The sequence below is a fragment of the Nomascus leucogenys genome, chromosome 6 (genome assembly GCF_006542625.1).
Source record: "Nomascus leucogenys isolate Asia chromosome 6, Asia_NLE_v1, whole genome shotgun sequence".
NCBI classification, from domain to species: domain Eukaryota; kingdom Metazoa; phylum Chordata; class Mammalia; order Primates; family Hylobatidae; genus Nomascus; species Nomascus leucogenys.
The window spans coordinates 39,321,229-39,339,571 of NC_044386.1; the positions used below are offsets into that span (position 1 = coordinate 39,321,229).

The 18,343-nt window shown below is 39.1% G+C and overlaps 1 protein-coding gene across 8 annotated transcripts in view; it reads left to right on the forward strand.

The window, feature by feature from the left end:
* Positions 1–18,343, forward strand: part of GHR (growth hormone receptor) — a 299,293-nt gene that overhangs the window by 121,569 nt on the left and 159,381 nt on the right. The window contains exon 1 of one of the 8 annotated variants that reach the window (XM_004088211.3): positions 4,140–4,248. The exons of 4 other annotated variants lie outside the window; for them this stretch is intronic. The gene's annotated coding sequence lies outside the window, so the exon portion shown is untranslated. Of the gene's footprint in view, positions 1–4,139; positions 4,249–4,309; positions 4,626–5,650; positions 5,793–6,185; positions 6,223–18,343 lie in introns of those variants that run through there. 3 more of the 8 variants (XM_004088212.3, XM_004088213.3, XM_004088214.3) reach the window with 3 other exon arrangements.

The window sequence follows — 18,343 nt, forward strand, 5'->3', positions numbered from 1 at the left end:
ATGAAATAGCAGAAAGAAAAAGGGAATCCAGCAAATGTGGGAAGATATCTTAGATAACTCACAGTAAATGTTCCAAATAATACTCAGCCTCACTAATTCTCAAATAAATGTAAAACAATGGCAGATCATTTTTATCCATTAAATTAGTGGCAATAGGAGGAAAAGAACATTTTGCTGACAATTGTAACAGTGAAACTGAAATTCTCTTCTTGTCTAGTTTGAGTCTAAATTAGGACAGTTTGAAAAAAATTGGGTGATATCTATGAAAAATCTCATAAACATTCTACCCTTCCATGTAGCAACATTGCTTCTGTAAATCAACCATTAGACAAATAAATGGAAATAACAAACCAAATTTCCCCCCACCTCCCAAGAGATGTTTATTGTAACATTACTGATAATATTGAAAAACTAGAAGCAATCTATATCAGTGACCCATCCTTGTTTTGACTGTCACTCACCGTAAGAAAATATTAGGTGTACAAAATAACCCAACAGACACACCCATGCATCAAAAAGTTCCATATAAGGAAACTGTTCAATCCATTCCATTTATTTAAACAAGCCAATAAACAAAGCTGGCTTTGATCCACTAAATTGATCCTACAGCCTCAGAGTATGTTATGATTCAGTTTGAAAAGCACCAATCTGAATGTCCTATAAAAGACATATGATGGAATATGAATTAAATGTGATAGTCACAATTTTTTATTCTGTTTTTGTTTGGGGGTAGTTGGAGGGGTACTATGTTTCTTCAGCCAGCAAGGAAGATAATGTTTCCAGATAACTCCATATAATGGAGATTTACTGTAATGATACCAGATCTGTTCTACTATGCCCAGCCATTCTTATGTATCTGTCTCTCAATACATCACGGGTCCTTTGTGGATTCTTTTGTGATGTCCTCAAGCTTCCTGTCCACTCCCTAGCAACTTGTCCAAACTGACAGAACCTGCCTGAATCACTCAACATCTGATTTCAAGCATTTTCTCTTGGTCAGCCTTTGGTATTAGGACTTTATTCTCAATCTAATTAATTAATATTAGCTGAGCTAGGTTGATTTCATTTGAATCAACAAAGAATTGCTAAAAGCTGCATTTCCTAGAAAATGTGGCAATATAATTGGCAGGTACTTGAGAGTCTCTAATGTTAAATGGAAAAAAAATAAAAAATAATGAGAGACAACTTTTTATATGGAGCATGTTTTCAGTTTACTTTAGATATTTTGTTGGAGACAAAAAAGGAATCCAGAATTTATTTTATACTATATTAGTACTTAACAGATTTCTACATAAGCAAGGATTATGCATTTGTAATCAGAAAAAAAATCAAAATTAGCTTTGTGGAAAATGATCATCTTGCAAGCAAGCATCATGTACCCCTACTTTTGATTTAGCTCATCTTCTTGATGTAAATATGAAGTGTCTGCGGTTGAAATTCTGTTTGAAGTGGAAATCTTCATGTTTGTCTTACAAATACCATCTCAGAGTACATTGCTCAGTATAAAACTTGTTTTGGGGATTGGGTACAAAAACCTGCAAAGATATAGTCCAGGCTCCTTTTCCCAAGGTCCTTCACTTTCCTACTCTTAGTATAACCTTTATTTTGTAAAATTTAATAAGGCCCCTGATAACTTGGGGTTTGGGAATTTGATTTGAGGCAACATGGCTCAGAGTGTCACCTATTTTTTATTAAACCAAAAAATTTCTATCTGACAAAGATGTCCATTTATGTGGGCCTTAATAATTCCCCCAAATAAAACTATTCATAAGTTCTAACAGTTCCAAATGTTTTTTGTTTCAGCACACTAATAGGATTTATATCTGTCTTAGATAAGGAGCAGTATTTTCTAAAGCTCATGAAAAAGCCATATCAGAATGCCATGTGTTCAGATATATTTCCTTTTATTTATGGCATCAAGAATAAAATCTCAGCTTATGTTTTTACACAAGTCTTGTGTGATTATTCTTTCCCATTACTCTTTCGATTGAGCCTGACAAATGAGGTGAAAAAAATCTTTCTTTTTCAAGGATGAACTAGAAAGATCTAGGCTGGCTGGTCACAAAACCACTAACTAGTTGGCCCTTTGTCTTTTTATAACCCCTCATTGTCTGAGATCCAACATCACAGTGAGTCTCAGACATATTCCACAAGTCTAGATAGCCCTCATCCATGTGTTCAGTGATCCAGCCCATCAGCATGCAAGCTAGCAGGGTGAGGAGGGGAAGTGCGGGGGATGCTCATTGCCCTGAAGGATGCATATGCCACTTCCATTCAGGTCCTGCTTGCCAGACATAGGCATGTGACTACAGTTAGCTGCAAGATTGGCTGAGAAATGCCTTTCACTGGCTTCTATTACTAACTGAAAATGGGAAGAGTGAAAGTTGGGGATAACTAGCAAGTGTTAGTTAGTCCAGGTCATGGATTGTGGTATTAATTCCATGAGCAAGGAAAGTCATTTAAATGTTTTATGCAGAGGGATGCCATGATGATAATTATGTTTCAAAGCATATTTCTGTGTGTGAGAGAGAGACTGAAAGAGAGAGTGAGATAAATGGATTGGAGAGAATTTGTCTGAGTGTTAAGAGGCCATTCTTAAATCCAAGTGGGAAATGGTGGCTAGTAACACTAGTGAGGATAAAGGGGGTTGGAATGGACTCAAAAGATACAAAAGAGATAACATCAAAAGATGAAACAGGGGCAGAGGAGGAAGAAAAGACATCCAGATAACTCCTAAGTTTCTGATTTATTCTGGGGATGAGGTGTTTATGGACCACTGAGTTTAGTTTTAGAAATGTCATTTAGAGGTATTTGTCAGATAGGTGGTTTCTACACATTCAAAATAAGATTTCAAAACATATTAGCCACAATTCACAATCAGCAAAATTCTCAAGTCTAGTCATTGTCAACTAAACTATTAAAATGAATTTTCCCCTCTGAGTGTTTCTCATCTTAAAGGGTTTGTATTACATGTCACAGAATGGTTTATTACATATAAACATGGGAAAGCAAGCCAGGCAGAAGGAGTCTTGTAACCAGCTAAAGGCCTCGCTAATTCTGGAAGCAGTCATAAATCATAAACAGTCTTCTTGTGTTAATAGTGTGGACAGGACTGTTGGTCACACACAGGAAAATGAGTTGCACAGTCTTGTGTGTACAGCAACTCACTGCACACTCAATGATGGGAACAGTCATGATTGTTCTAACTGTGTGAGCAGCTACAAGAATTATGGCAAAGCTCCAGAGCTAGAAAGCTGGTCTTTTTTTTTTTTTAATGTCACCCGAGTATGTAATTCACTAAATGTTTAGTATTTTATACCTTTTAGTTGACTTGTGAGCCCTTTCTAAAAGAGATCTATTTCCCTCTATTAGAATGTAATCAGAAAAACCCTAAACTACATTTTCTAAATGCTATGTTCTTCTGCCCAGTTGACCAAAATATACTTAGTTGATTAGGACTTTGAAGGGATGAGATGAGGGGACTAAATTAAGATGCAGGAATTTCAGTTTTCTAGGGGTTTTCTATAAACTACTTTATACTGCTAACAAATGGTTAAATGTTTACAATGAAACTAAGTGTGCTAGGATTTCTTTTTTTTTTTTTTTTTTTTTTGGAGTCAGAGTCTTGCTCTGTCGCCCAGGCTGGAGTGCAGTGGCGCAATCTCGGCTCACTGCAAGCTCCACCTCCCGGGTTCACGCCATTCTCCTGCCTCAGCCTCTCCGAGTAGCTGGGACTACAGGCGCCCGCCACCACGCCCGGCTAATTTTTTGTATTTTTTTAGTAGAGACGGGGTTTCACTGTGGTCTCGATCTCCTGACCTCGTGATCCGCCCGCCTCGGCCTCCCAAAGTGCTGGGATTACAAGCGTGAGCCACCGCGCCCGGCGTGTGCTAGGATTTCTAATGAGCAATGAAATTTTGGAATTCATTTACTCCTTAATTTCTTCATTTACAAGATGTACAATGTGCTGTCTTCTGGGCATTTGGGATACTTTAATGAGGTAGCAGTGAGTACAACAGATGGTCACTTCTGCCTCTGTTCTTGTACTCCTTAGAGAAGGGAAAGGACCAGATTCAGATACCCTATCACTGCTTTCAACCCATCCAGGTCAGAGCCTTTGTTGAGTTCTAACACTTAGCCCTCTTCTCAGCTGATTTGGCTGCCTCCATTGTAATAGGCCTCATGAGACTCCAGCCCAGGCCTGGCCTTCAGTTCAGCAGGCAGAGCCCAGAGATGTACTGGGCAAAGGTCAGGGGATTTATTATATGAGGCAATGGTCTGATGTGATTTAATTTACTCCTCTGGTACCAGATATGTGTGTGTGCACATGGGAGAGACAGATTGAGAATGACTGATTTTGGAGGGATTTTGTGAAGGTTTATATATCAAAGCCGAAAGACCAAGAATTTAGAGATTAATACATGCCAAGTGGCGACCAAGAAACTTCTGTGGGATCCCACCTCCAACCCCTCCCTCTCTGCCAGATTTTAACCAAATCAGTGTGATGTGATCTGCTTGCACATATGAGTGAAAGAAAAAGGAAATTTAAAAAGTTCTTGATATAAAACCTGGAGGAAACAATACGAAAATCCAGCCTCTATTTCAGCAATATCTGCGGACTATTGGTTAGTATTCCCTCACTGTTATTTATTGTTTGATTAAAAGGCTGATAGTCAGGGTTTTTTTTTTCCTTACTGTTGCATTTTTTAGATGTAAATCTTTAACATGGCTTTGGCCAGATGTTTTCCTTTCTCCTTCCACTTCATTCTTCCCTCTTCTGGGTTAATTTCTCATTGTTCTCTCTTCCCGTTACTTCTCTGCCCTTTTCCTTTCTATTCTAAGCGAAACTTCTTTTTTTCTGTGCTGGAGTTTATAAAGTATTCTTATTAGGCAAAGAAAGCCTTTGGCTGCCTTCCTCCGTGTCTGGTCACCATCAAGATATAATTTTGGTTTTCAAAGGCTGTCCTCTGAAGGAAGGACTAGTTTTCTGAGCATTTAGAGAGCGGATACATTTTGAGAAAGTCAACAGAGATGGTAATTTGCACTCAGGAAATACTTAAGGGTTTTAATTCTGTTCCATGTGTTGCATTTCAACAGTTTACATTAAGAAAAGCATTGTAAAGAGAAGTGATACCACAATTGCATGTTTATTTTGCATCTTTAGTCTGAGAGATGGTCAGTACTTTGAAGGAAAGAGAAATAGGGCTTTGTCTCCTTCTGCTTCTTGCTATACCTCTTTGCAGATTAACTCTGATGCTTTGGGTTTCTTACTGCATGCCTGATTAAAACCCATCCCATAATGCCTGATGTGATGGGAACCACCACTTATTCTATCTCAATGGAAAGTATCAGATGAACTTTCAACAGAAGGACATTCTCCCACCTCTTCCAAGCACCTCTTTTTAAACCATGTCCATGGGCCTTTAGTCATGTCTTCAACAATTTGTTTAAAACTGGTTGTGCTAGGTAGTGGGCAATATGAAGATGAGCCACAGGAGAGAGATGACAATATCACTGATTCCTTATAATGCTATAATAAGGGTTTGTTAAGGCTGTGATAGAAGTAGAGAGGAGAGGCACCTGACTTCACTTGGGAGTGGGATTGTTGCTAAGGTGCTTCTAAGTTGAAGTGTCCTTGAGCTGAGGTTTAGGGGAATGAGTAGCAAAGATGGATTAAGTGAGAAGAGGATAGGAGGCAGTGGGGCCAGAGGTGTGAATAGCCCAGAACCTTCTGAGAAGTTTCCTTTGTGGACAGAAGAAAGGGGAGGTTTGTGGAAATGGTGGAAGATAAGGTAGGAAGAGGCCACATCAGATCACACGTGGCTGGATGTACCTCTCTAAAAGTTTATAATTTGTACTGGGGGGTTTGAAACAGAGGCTATAAATTGGCAGTTTAAGAAAATCACTGTGGTGTCAGTGTGAAGAACACATGTTTGCAAGATTCTAACTAGGATTATTTTCAGAAATTTAGGCCCAGTTTAGTCCAGATGTCAGGGCTAGTTTAGAGTAAATTTCTTTCTTTAATTACTCCAGGGCTCTTGTACTGCTTCAAAGAAAGTAGAAAGGGGAACTCACCCTCATTCAGGGAGGGTGGGCGAGCGACCAGCTAGCTGGGGAAGGCCAAAGAGCCAGGTCACCTTCTGCCCATACTTGTTATGATTTATTTGTATTGTCTGCCTGATGATCAATGATATTAGCTATGACAGCACCTATGAGCCCGGAGTAAGTGTGTCTTCTTGCTACTTGAAGTGCTTTTTGAAAATACTGGCAGGCTGAAGACAACAAGGAGTACTGAAAAAGCCCATTGGACTGGGGACAGGAGACCTGGTGCTGCTCCCAGCTTGGCCGGCACCAGCTCCGGGGGCTTAGACACATTACTTCACCTCTCTGGGCTTAACTTACCCCATTTATAAAATGCAACCTTTAGGCTAACACTGTTCTCGGGGCAATGTTCAGCCCCTGGCTTCTGTCATTGTGATCCTGCCTCCCCAAGTTTCCCCTGGGCCCCATCACTACTAACCCTAGGCTTCTAGACATTCTGATTCATAGAGAAATAGGAAAGCCCATTTATCTTCAGTTAATGTCAGCCAGAAGTACAGTTGTGTCTTCAGGAATCTAATCTAGTGAACATGGGAAATAATTGTCTAAGGAAAAAAAATTGTGGTTGGTGTTCTGTCCTGAGCTGATGGCAAAAGGGAAGCAGAACCACTTCACACATCTCAATCCCTCTGTTTTTTCCTTTTTATCCTCTTGAATTTTTCTGCCTGTTTGTCTTTCAAAAGTAGAGAGGAGTTTGCATGGGGAGGCTGAGGAGACTGAAGGTAGCCACCGATGGGAGAAGCTGGACTATGGGAAGCCGAGTTCTGCCACCTGACAAAGGGGCACGTGTTCAGCATTTATTTGGCATAGCAGCTGTTCAGGTGGAGTCCAGGCAGAATTTTGACGTCGTTGGGACCTTCCATACCTTTCTGAAATTCTCTTGCACCAACACCCAGCACCCTCAGGTTATGTTCTGCTGCCCAAAGCCCGACGCTCAACTTCTAGCCCTCTCTTTTCTCTTTTACTGGAACTAACTTCTAAAAATCCAGAAATGACAACTAGATGGTGGTCTAGATGTTCCTGAGGTGGAAAGAGGACCTCTAGTGCCTCTGGCTGACATTATAGCCACTGACAGGTCCCCTCCCCCATGCATACACGTAACACGTTTCTGCTCACTTATCAAATACAGCCCACGCTTTGGTGATTGAGAGCAGAGTGGGGATTATAAGTTGATGCAGTAGGTCTGTGTCTTGCCCTTAGAACTTTACAAACAGCAACACAGGCACCAAGAGCTCATCTGTTCCACCCACAGGGATTTATCATCTTGTGACTTGGATATTGTGGAATATTTTATAGTAAAGGTTAAAAAAAAAACAATGTAGGCACAGATGAGTTGACAGCTAAGTCGCGGTGGGGAGTATGGAAGGCTTCATGGAGGTGGTGATATTTGAACATGACTTTGAAGGGTAGGTGGAGTCCTGATTTGTCTGACAGTAGCCTTGAAAGTAAAGGAAACTTGACCATGAAGAAGGCTGTTGAAAGTCTGGAGAAAAGAAAAGGTAGGGGACTAAGACTCTAGGAGAAGGTACTACATTCCAGAGAGAATGCAGAGGTAGAATCCTCCCTCATGGTGGCAAGTTAAATGTGAGAAGGGATGGAGTAACCAACTGGGTGAACCCTGATCTCATTAAGCAAAATAAGAAATAGATGAAATGAATCTGCATGTTCATAATGTAGGGATCAGAAGCGGGTACGAAATGCTGACTTTATTTTAGACAGAGGTTATTTTAGGTACCTGTGGACATCCAGGTGTATTATTTCCCTATGTCTGAAGCACATGTCCTTTGGTTCTTTAGCATTTTAATGATGATGCTGCATGTAAACTGCCCCCTAGGGATTTTCTAAGTTTTCTTCCTCATTCAAGAGTAAAGCTTTAACTGGTAACATGATCACAAGTGGTTGAAAAGTTAAAATGTTATTCATATAACTTTTCAGTGAGGGGAGCATGAATGGTTTGGTACTGTTTTACAAGATGTGAAAACTGATTTCACTTAAGTAGACTGTAACATAAAGTTTATGTGTCTGTCCCTTTGGCTTCCTGGTAGGTGGACAGTCTCTCTGAATCAATAGTGGCTCATCCTTCTGATTTCAAACCTCTTCAGCCAGCCAACTGGTTTAGGAGAAACATGGCCAGGTCATTGAATTATAATTTCCTGAGTTACGGTGTGGTGGTCCCATAGGACAGTAAACATAAGCCTCCTGGGAACGGAACTTTTAATTCAGGAGGACTGAAAACAAGCTCTTCTGAGCCAAGATTTGCAAGAACATGTTACAAAGATAGACTGGCCTTCCCACTTCCACACCATCTTTCCTTCCACAAATACATGCTCCTTTTCCTTATTTTTCTTCTACCCTAGTCTGTTGTAGATTTTGACCTTGGCTGTTACTTTCCTACCAACACATTGCCTGTTTTTAAGTTTCCTAGTTTGACCTGATGTTAAGATGGAAAGCAAAGCTAGCAAACTGATGGAGATAGGGCCTTCCAGCCTTTCTCACTTTCCCTGGGATCATCTCATATTGATTTACATGTTCAAAAAATTTTTAAAAATAAATAAATTGCATCAGTTGATCCAGAGGTGATTAGACTCCAGGGGCCTGATTTATCTTAGCCAAACTTAAGAGATGAGCCAATACACCAAAATGCCAGTATATTTGTTTGTTCTCTATGGCACTGTCAGGCAATTTCATTTCATCTGATTATTGTGTTCATTTTCCTGAAAGATAGTGAACCCAGAAAACAAGAATCAGAAGGTCATTTGACAACTGTGGAGTTGGAATAGAGGGAACTGAATGACCTTAGGGGAGAGCATCATCAAGCTTTGAGAAATTATTGCACCTGTCTCTGTGTTGGGACATTTTTTTGGTCCCAGGTAGTTGGAGGAGACAAAGCTGTAAATTATTTACTAGTTTTTCAACATTTCCTTATCAGTTATCGTTAACTGATGGAACTAAGTTGTCTCTAAAGTCCCTTATGAATAAAATTGCTAGACATTGCAAAAATGCCCCTCTCAATATTGACATGTTTCAGTGGTGATTATTATCTTCCTGATTAATGTTTATGGTCAATCTCAAGCTCTATAATGGACTCTTAAAGCCTGTAGTAGTTTTCTATTGCTTCCATAACATATTACCACAAACTTAGTGGCTTAAACAATACCCATTTATTGTCCCATAGTTCTGTATGTGAGAAGTCTGGGCACACCATGGCCCAACTGGGCTCTTGCTTAGAGTTTGCAGGGCAGAAATCAGTGTCGTTAGGGCCTCTAGGGATGAATTTGCCTCCAAGCTCATTCCAGTTGTTTTCATGAACTGAGTTCCTTGTCATTGTTGGACCATGTTCCCCATTTCCTTGCTGGCTCTCAGCTGGGAGCCAGTTTTTGCTCCTAGAGGCTGTCTGCATTGCATCTCATGGTTTCAGTGTGCCCCCTTCCAGCAACAAGATTCTATGTACCTTCTTCCAGCAACAGAAGATCAAGTCCTTTTCAAGTTTCTAATCTCTCTGACTTCCCCTTCTGCCATATCTCATTCTGCTTTTACAGGCTCAGGTGATTACATTGGTTTGTGCAGATAATCCAAGATAATCTCCCTATTTTAAAGCCAGTGGGTTAGCCATCTTAATTACATCTGCAAAATTCCTTCACAGCAGTACCTAGATTAGTGTTTGAATAACCCGGGATGGTAATCTTGTGGGGGATCTTTTGGCATTCTGTCTACCCAGTCTCATCAGCAACACTTTGAAATATTGTCGTTGAGTGATCATTTCTGTGGCTGGCTGATTTCATCTATACATGTGTATTCTTTTTATTTGCCATTTTATAGGATAATATTTTCTGATCTTAATTTCATATTTCAGTATTAAAATTACTTTACATAGATCCATAAATCATCATCTGTTGCAAAAAAGCACATTAACTGGTTGGTTGAATGGGGAGATTGGTATTTCTTTTCTCTTCTGCTCAGATGAGGGCAACTTTTGGGGGCAGATGAGTTCTGTTGTCACAAAAGTTATATAGCACATTTGGTTTGCACTGAATCAGCGATTCTCAATCCTGGCCATGCTTTCGAATTATACAAGAAAAATCTTCAAGTATCAATACTCAGTCCCTACCCTACTGATCCAATTTATCTATGATAAAGCCAGAGCATTGATTTTTAAGTTCCGCAAGTGATTCTAATATACAGCCAAGGCTAAGAACTACTGATATGTTCCACACATTCTATTTTGGAGATAAAGAAGTTGAGGCTGAGGATGAGAACTTAGTCACATAAAGTTACATAACTAGTGACAGACAGAAGTTCTGTCCTACAAAAAAAAAATTGATGCTTTAATTGTATGTAGAGTTCAGTGATCAGTAATTATGTACAAAGTGAGTGTTGAGACGATCTGGAACACCCTACTTCTTGCTTTAGTAGGAAGACTATTTCTTTCTATGACTTTAAAAAATTATCAGACCTTGCAAAATAACTGTATGAAGGTCTCTTCTCAGCAGCTTTGGCCTGCCTTGTGAGTAATAATAAACACAGATCTATTCTACACTAGCTAGGGAGCTGGCCGCTTGGACTTCTACCACCTCTCTGTGTTCCAGAGCTTCATGGTACAATGCAGTAGCCACTAGCCACATGTAGCTATTAAACACTCGAAATGGGACAAGTTTCAATTGAGATGTATGTGAGTGTAAAAGGCATACGAGAATCAAAGATTCAGTATGAGAAAAAGGGTGCAAAATATCTCATTAATACTTACATTGATTACATGATGAAATAATATTTGAATATATTGAGTTAAATAAGATACATTATGAAAATTAATCTATCAATTTTTAACTTTTTTTAATGCAGTTACTAGAAAATTTCTAACTATGTGTGTGGTTGGTATTTGTGGCTCACATTTTATTTCTGTTAGACAGCACTTTTCTAGGGAGTATTTTCTCTTAAAGCTATTAACAATGAATGGTCCAAGTCCAAGCTATTACACCTCCTTTGATCTTGAAGAGTGAAGGGGTACATTGTAAACTTCCTGGAGATGAGACATGATATTGATCTGCCCTGTGTTTGCCATCTATCTGGCAGCCAGTCAGTCTGGCCAAACAGACTTCTATTTTTACATAGAAGCTTAAAGGAGGCAGGATAATGCCCTATGTCATGGAGAGAGCACACTGCATAGCTCTTGTGTAATGTACCCAAAAGTAGACCAGGTGCTACTGGAGGTTCTAAGGCATAGCAATAAATATTACATCCCTTGAGCAATGTAATACAGCCCTTGAAGAAACTGCCATGGCAGCACTTATGAATTATCACTGTCTTCGACAGGCCCTATGCACTGAAAATATTATGGTGTCTACCTCTCTTTATAATTCACGTCTAAATATTACTCTGTCTTTTTCTTGCTCCATGTAGTTTGTTCTGATTCACTGCTACCCTGATTGTGTGTTTAGTGTGCCTAGTTCACAATTTAAGAAGCATGGGAAAGTAAAGGCAGGCCTTGGAAAGATCAAGCACAGTTCGAAACCCTACCCAGAAATATTCTGCCTGTGTGAGCTTGGGAGGAGATTTACTTAACCTCTCTGAGCTCCTCTAAACTTCCATTTTCTCATTTGTGAAATGAGCCTTTCTCTTGCAAGGTCTGTCTGAAGGTTGAATGCAATAAGAAGGTACCTGGTACACTTATTTGTTGGGTAGATGTTGTGGTGAACATCTACTCTGTGGCAAGCCTATGGCTAATTGTTAGGATGTAATCGTGAGTGAGACACAGCTACTGCTTCCAGCTAAAAGAAGAGAAAGACAAGGAGCCTGGTAACATCAGGACATGAATAGCCGTCAGTGAAAGGCAGCTATTATTACACTGCACAGTGCAGGATTTGGCTTATAACAAAATTTTAGAAGGGTGTTCAGGTGAGGGAATTGAGACCCATAGTGATTAAATGACTACCTGAGTCACCAGCTCGGGCAATGTTGGGCTGGTGTCAGGTTACGGGATTGCTGACTCCTCTAGTAATGCCTTTCCCAGGAGATCACATTGCCTCACTCTTGGTTTCCCAACTTGTTTGCTTTAAAAGAATAACTTTACCATGTTGGACTTGATAAAAGGAAAGAGGGGTTTCTTCCAATTTTTGCTCCATATGTTATTAGGGCATGCTGGTAACTAACTGTCTTTGAAAGCCTACACTTCTGTTAACTCCAAAGAAGGCAGGAACACATGCACTTCTTTAAGATATAAAAAGCATTTAGTATACTATAAATTATTATAGTAATCATTGTTAGATTATATCTCACCAAGATAATGAATGATTTGTTTGAAGGCTTCACTGTATGAGAAATTGTCTCCTATAGCTTATTTATCTCCTTTTAGATTAGGTGAAACAAAATTTTCAAATTTGAGTCTGAAGAAAATTCCAACATCTTTAAATTTGTTTAAGGAACATTCTCCATGATCTATATGATCTATCATAGTAATTAAAAATATCATATTTTAGAATGAGCCACGTGTAGAAAGAGAAAAAAAGTAGTAAGTCAATAAGAGGTTTCATTTTCCAAATTTTGTTTAGGAAAAAACTACTTTGTAGGGACAATAGTATGAAGTAAGATATAAGAAGGAATATACTGTTCAAATAAGCGGCCATGCAATTGATTTTCTCTTTCATGTAACAGTCACATCTGCATTGTGAATCCATTAATGCACCAAGTGAATCAAGCTTAGTGAGTTGACAAACATCCACAGGGATAGTTGCCGGGAGGCATTGTAAAGTGCAATGCGGTCCTAGTGAAACAGAATGCTTCGTTCTTTGAGAAAGTTCCGCTCTGAATAGAATAACTGTGCATACCAATATCGGAGTATGGCCAAACATTTGGCTACTGACATGCCTCTTCTTCTTTCACTCCTCCATAAAGGAAGAGACAGACTCAGGTTCTTGTAACTCAGCTGCCTTTTTTGAGTTCTCCCAAGAAAAGTTCTAACTTCAAGCCAAGCGTCTTGTCACTGGGATTTCTGTATCTAATTTTTAGTTCTAGAAATCCATGATTTCACAAAACAAATTATCCAAACCTAACAACAACCACATAGAATTTCCTTAAAGTAGATGAGGGAGGAATTAGCCCCTAAAGTACTTCCTACACAATTGGAACTCACTTTAGAAGATGTGCAATTGCCTATACACCCAAGCACAAATGGGCTGTATTATTGCCTTATCCTAGGAGATACACACTTTACATTATGATGGTCCTTCCCTTTCCGGGACCTTCATATGATGTAAGTGCTTGATTTAGGAATAGGGTCTTAAGTATTGTGGCTGGCGAAGAGCACATTTGCTGATTGCTCTACCACCTGCCTAGATGTTCTCTTCGTGATATATAAATGAGGGTCCCTACTCTCAATATACCCCACAGGAACATTATAGAACATAAATAGTCTGTTTGTTACTACTACCAAGAAGACTTTAGTAAGTGTAATAACTAATCCTTTTGGATACGTGCAGAGGGAATGCCAAATGCTTTAAATAAATTATCTCATCTAATCCTGATTTGTTTATTAAAAAGGGAAAATCTTATCCTATCAATATTAGAGATGAGTAAACTGAGGTTTGGTAGAGCTGAGATTTGAACCTAGCCGTCTGTGACTCCAAAGCACATTCACTTAACCCCAAGCTCACCCTCTCTGTAAATGAAGATTAATGATAGCATCTGTGGTAGAAGCTAATGTCTCCTGACCTGGGAAAGTATCTTTCAATGATTATTAACTAAATGTGATCAGCTGCCAGTGGATTAGATGTCATCAAATGAAATCGAGTGTCCAGGGTTTACTCAACAGTACTGTCTCTTACATTTTTTATCTATGTTAGTAGATTACTTAATCTTTGTACCTGTTACCTCACATGAAGCCTAGATAGCATCAGTCCCTTCCCCAGCTAGCGTGTGCTGGGTCCAGCTTCTGGATTGTGAATCCAGGCAGTGAATTAATGTTGGTAGCTTAAAAACATCCTTGAGAGAGGTATTTACACCACAGAAATTGGCAAATGATACAAATCGTGACCCTTTTTCTAAATTCCAGGGAGATAGGTGTTAAACATTTACCACTACACCACTGTCTATGATTAAAATCGGGACATAATGTGAATAATTGTATCTCTGAAGGTAAACAAATGCACACTGAGTACCCTTGGAAAAAAACAAACTTCCACAGATACAATCACACCTAAGCCACCTAAGTCTTTAGTGAATTCTTTGTCCCCATCATTCTGCATTTGGGAGGACCTTTTACAACATAACCATAATGATTTTATATGTCATTTGAAATTTTAAAAAATTACTTTACTTGTTCATTTTTGTTATGAAAGCAAATATGCCCACAGTAATCATTTAATGCTTTTGAATGCAAGTGCAGACATATAAACCATAAAATGTATATACGAATGCTACCAGTAGAAATAAAATGCAAGCCACATATGTAATTTAAAATTTTCAACTACAGTCATGCACCACATAATGACTTTTCAATGATGGACTGGTCCCATAAAATTCTAAAATCATGTCTTTACGATATCTTTTCTATGTTTAGATATGTCTAGATACATAAATACTTAATTTTGTGTTAAAATTGCTTATGGTATGCAGCAGAGTACTAACATGCTGCATAGGTCTGTAGCTCAGAGCAATAGGCTATCCCATATAGCCTAGGTGTATAGTAGGCTACCTCATCGAGGTTTGTGTAAATACACTCTGTGGTGTTCGCAGAACCGTGGAATTGCCTAATGATGCATTTTTCAGAATGTATTCCTGTCATTAAGTGATGCATGACTGTAATCACATTTAAAAAATAAGAAATATTTGTTTTAATAATGAATTTTATTTAACTCAGCAGTCAAAAATATGATTTCAACATGTAGTCAACGTAAACATTATCAAGATATTTTGCATCTTCTTGTACTAAGCTTTCAATTCTTATAGCACATATGAATTTAGATGCTAAATTTTAATCATAAATACTTGATCTGCATTTACATTTCATAAAATGTAAAGCTTAAAAAGTGGGTTCACATACCCAACCTGTTATAGACTTACATATTTAATTAAATTAAATTTAAATTGTCATTGAATTCCTCAATTGCATTAGCCACATTTTAAGTGCTCAATAGCCACATGTGACTTATTGTAACAGAATTGGTCAGTGCAGGTACATACCATATATCCTTATTTTATAAAACTGGAAACCTAGGCCGGATGTGGTGGCTTATGGCTGTAATCCCAGTACTTTGGGAGGCCGAGACAGAAGGATCAAGTGAGGCCAGGAATTAGAGACCAGCCTGGGCAACACGCCAAGACCTTGTCTATAAAATAAATAAATTTTAAAAAGCTAGGTGTGTTGGCACATGCCTATGGTACAAGCTATTTGGGAGGCTGACGAAGGAGGATCCCTTCAGCCCAAGAGTTGGAGACTGCAGTGAGCTATGATTATGCCACTGCACTCCCAACCTGGGTGGCAGAGTGAGACCCATGTCTCTTCAAAAAGTAAAAATATAAATAATATAACAAATAAATAAATAAAATTGGAGACCTACTATATATACTACTCCCAAAAGTCTTTTCCCCCTCACACCTTACACATTTAAAATTCCCATCCTGCATTCCCTGCTGGATCTCCAAGAGAAGAGAAATCTCAGCAAAAGTAGTTATATCAAAACTGTCTGTGAGCTTTTTCTTCCTCACTCATAGGAAGGAAATAAATTCATCTAAGGCATTTTGGATCTGACCATTTTCCAAATTATCATCACCATAAAAAGTTGGTAACAACATGAATTCTGAAAGCAAGCTGTTTCAATGCATGCCTAGTGCTAATGAAAACCAGCAGTTTTAAATGCCCTTTTGGGTTAGCCTCTTCTGTGCTGTATTATTAGAAGAACTTCACCAAGGAGATCAACTAGATACAATTTCACAATATTTCTTAGTAATCAATGTTGGCATTTACTCTTCCCATATATTAATATATTAACATCACACTTCTAAGGATGCGTCTAAGGATGCTTTAATCACTTTAAAAAAAATACTTGATACAAATTAGAGGGTGTTAGTTATTTTAGGTGGTGATTAGTTTTGTTTCTGCAAAATTACAAACCAGATATGAGCATATTATTCCCTGTGTGGCTTAATAAACTTTTTTTTCTTTTTTGAGACAAAGTCTTGCTCTGTTGCCAGGCTGGAGTGCAATGGCACAATCTCGGCTCACTGCAACCTCCGCCTCCCGGGTTCAAGCGATTCTCCTGCCTCAGTCTCCCGATCAGCTGGGACTACAGGTGTGGGCCACCACACCCAGCTAATTTTTGTATTTTTCGTAGAGACGCGGTTTCACCGTGTTGGCCAGGATGGTCTCAATCTCTTGACCTTGTGATCCACCTGCCTCAGCCTCCCAAAATGCTGGGATTACAGGCGTGAGCCACCACGCCTGGCCAATAAACATTTAATATAATTTTTGACGAAGGTGTTATGGAGACTTGTCACCAAATAGTCTAGTCTTCACATTAAATTCACATGATACTCCTCATCTCTATGTAGTTCTCTCTCACCTCCAGTAATGACCTCCCTTGTCTCTCAGTCTTTGGTCTCTTACCTTCAACTTCCCACTAGCCGTTTCTCACATTTCCAAAAGTCTTGTAATTGCCTTACAAGACCAAGTATCCAGAGCAGTCCTGTGATCTTCTCCTCCTGCTAACCAACTCAGATCCCCAAATCCTGATTTCTTCCACTAGCACCATCTCTCATCCACACATACTCAGTTATTTGTGATAGACATGTCTCTATCATCTCTCATATCCAATCATGACCAAATCTTGTCAATACTTCTCAGTGATATTAAGTTAAGAAGGCATGAAGTGCAGCTGTACCCTAAGGAAAACCCACTTTTGCACCAAACCTCTAGTGACTTTCTGATCAATCTGAGTTCAGAATGCTGTTTTAATCTGGTCCTACCTTGCCAGTCTAATTTTAGCCCCTTTTATTCATGAATTTGGACCTTGTTCTCTGTTCACCAGCTTCCTCAGAATGTCCAAAACATACTCAGAATTCATACTCATATCCAGAACATTTGCTCTGAGCTTTTACCATACAGGTTCACCACAGTTTCTCTCCCTTTTCCATACCCACCAAAGCCTTGTCTGTCATTTAGTTTTAATTTTAAGCCCGTCAGTTTGATAGCTGATTTTTCCCTAGTCTGACCTTCTATTTTCGGGTATGCCCTTCTGTTCACAGTTTCATGTGTTTGTACTGCCTTATTCTTGAAGAACCATTATTTTGATTGCATTTGCATTAATCTCCATAAGTGCCTTGCTCAGTGTTAGCAGGAACTAGTAGTTTAACAAATACTTGCTAATTCTAAATTAAAGAGAATGAAACATATTGTTTTCTTTGCCTGGAGTTGGTTATAGCATGTTGGAAAAAGTATTATATCTAACCTTCATCTTTTCTCATGTGTTTATGAACTGTTTTATAGCCAAAGAATAAGTTAGTATATCATGGGCCTAATTATGTAATTTGGAGGCCTCCTCTGCTGGGCAGTCTACAGATTTAAAATTCATGCCAGCTGCATTACACTGATTTTGAACTCGCTTTTTCTTGAGAAAGACGGGGAGCAGTCAAAATGCTTCAGGCTTTGAGGGTAGAAATGGTGTGAGTTCCATTATGCAAGAATAGAACCCCATTTTTCAATCCCTCCTGCTGAAAATCTTGCCATGAGGCTATAGCCAAAGAATGTGTAAATATCAAAAGAAATTTAGAGAGGGATTTTCCCTAGGAAAATATTGCAAGCTTAAAAAAAACCCAGTGGGCTAAGGTCCAATTTAGTAGATTCCTCCGAACAATGCCAACCTCTACTTAGATTATTACAGAACTTCTTACGACAGCACTTGAATGGACTCCTGTACCTCTGGGTTAATAGGTACACGTAATAAGTTTAGGGACCTGGGCAAAAAGGGCTTGGCGGGGGGGAATAGAGGGACTTTCTTTTTCTCACATCTAGCATATCATTACATTGTAATGTTAGATAACATTAAAGTTCCAAACTTCGTGTGTCAGCACTCTGACCTTTCCTAGGGACATTTTGTCTCAGGCAGAACCTGATAGAGAAGGATTCCCTCATCTAGAAGCTGCCATGTGGGGCTCTGCAAAGATGACATGGACAGCTTACAATCCAATTGAATGTCACATCACATGGCCTGGCTCATGTGAGGGCACTAGAGAGAGTTCTCCAGAGGACTGCAGA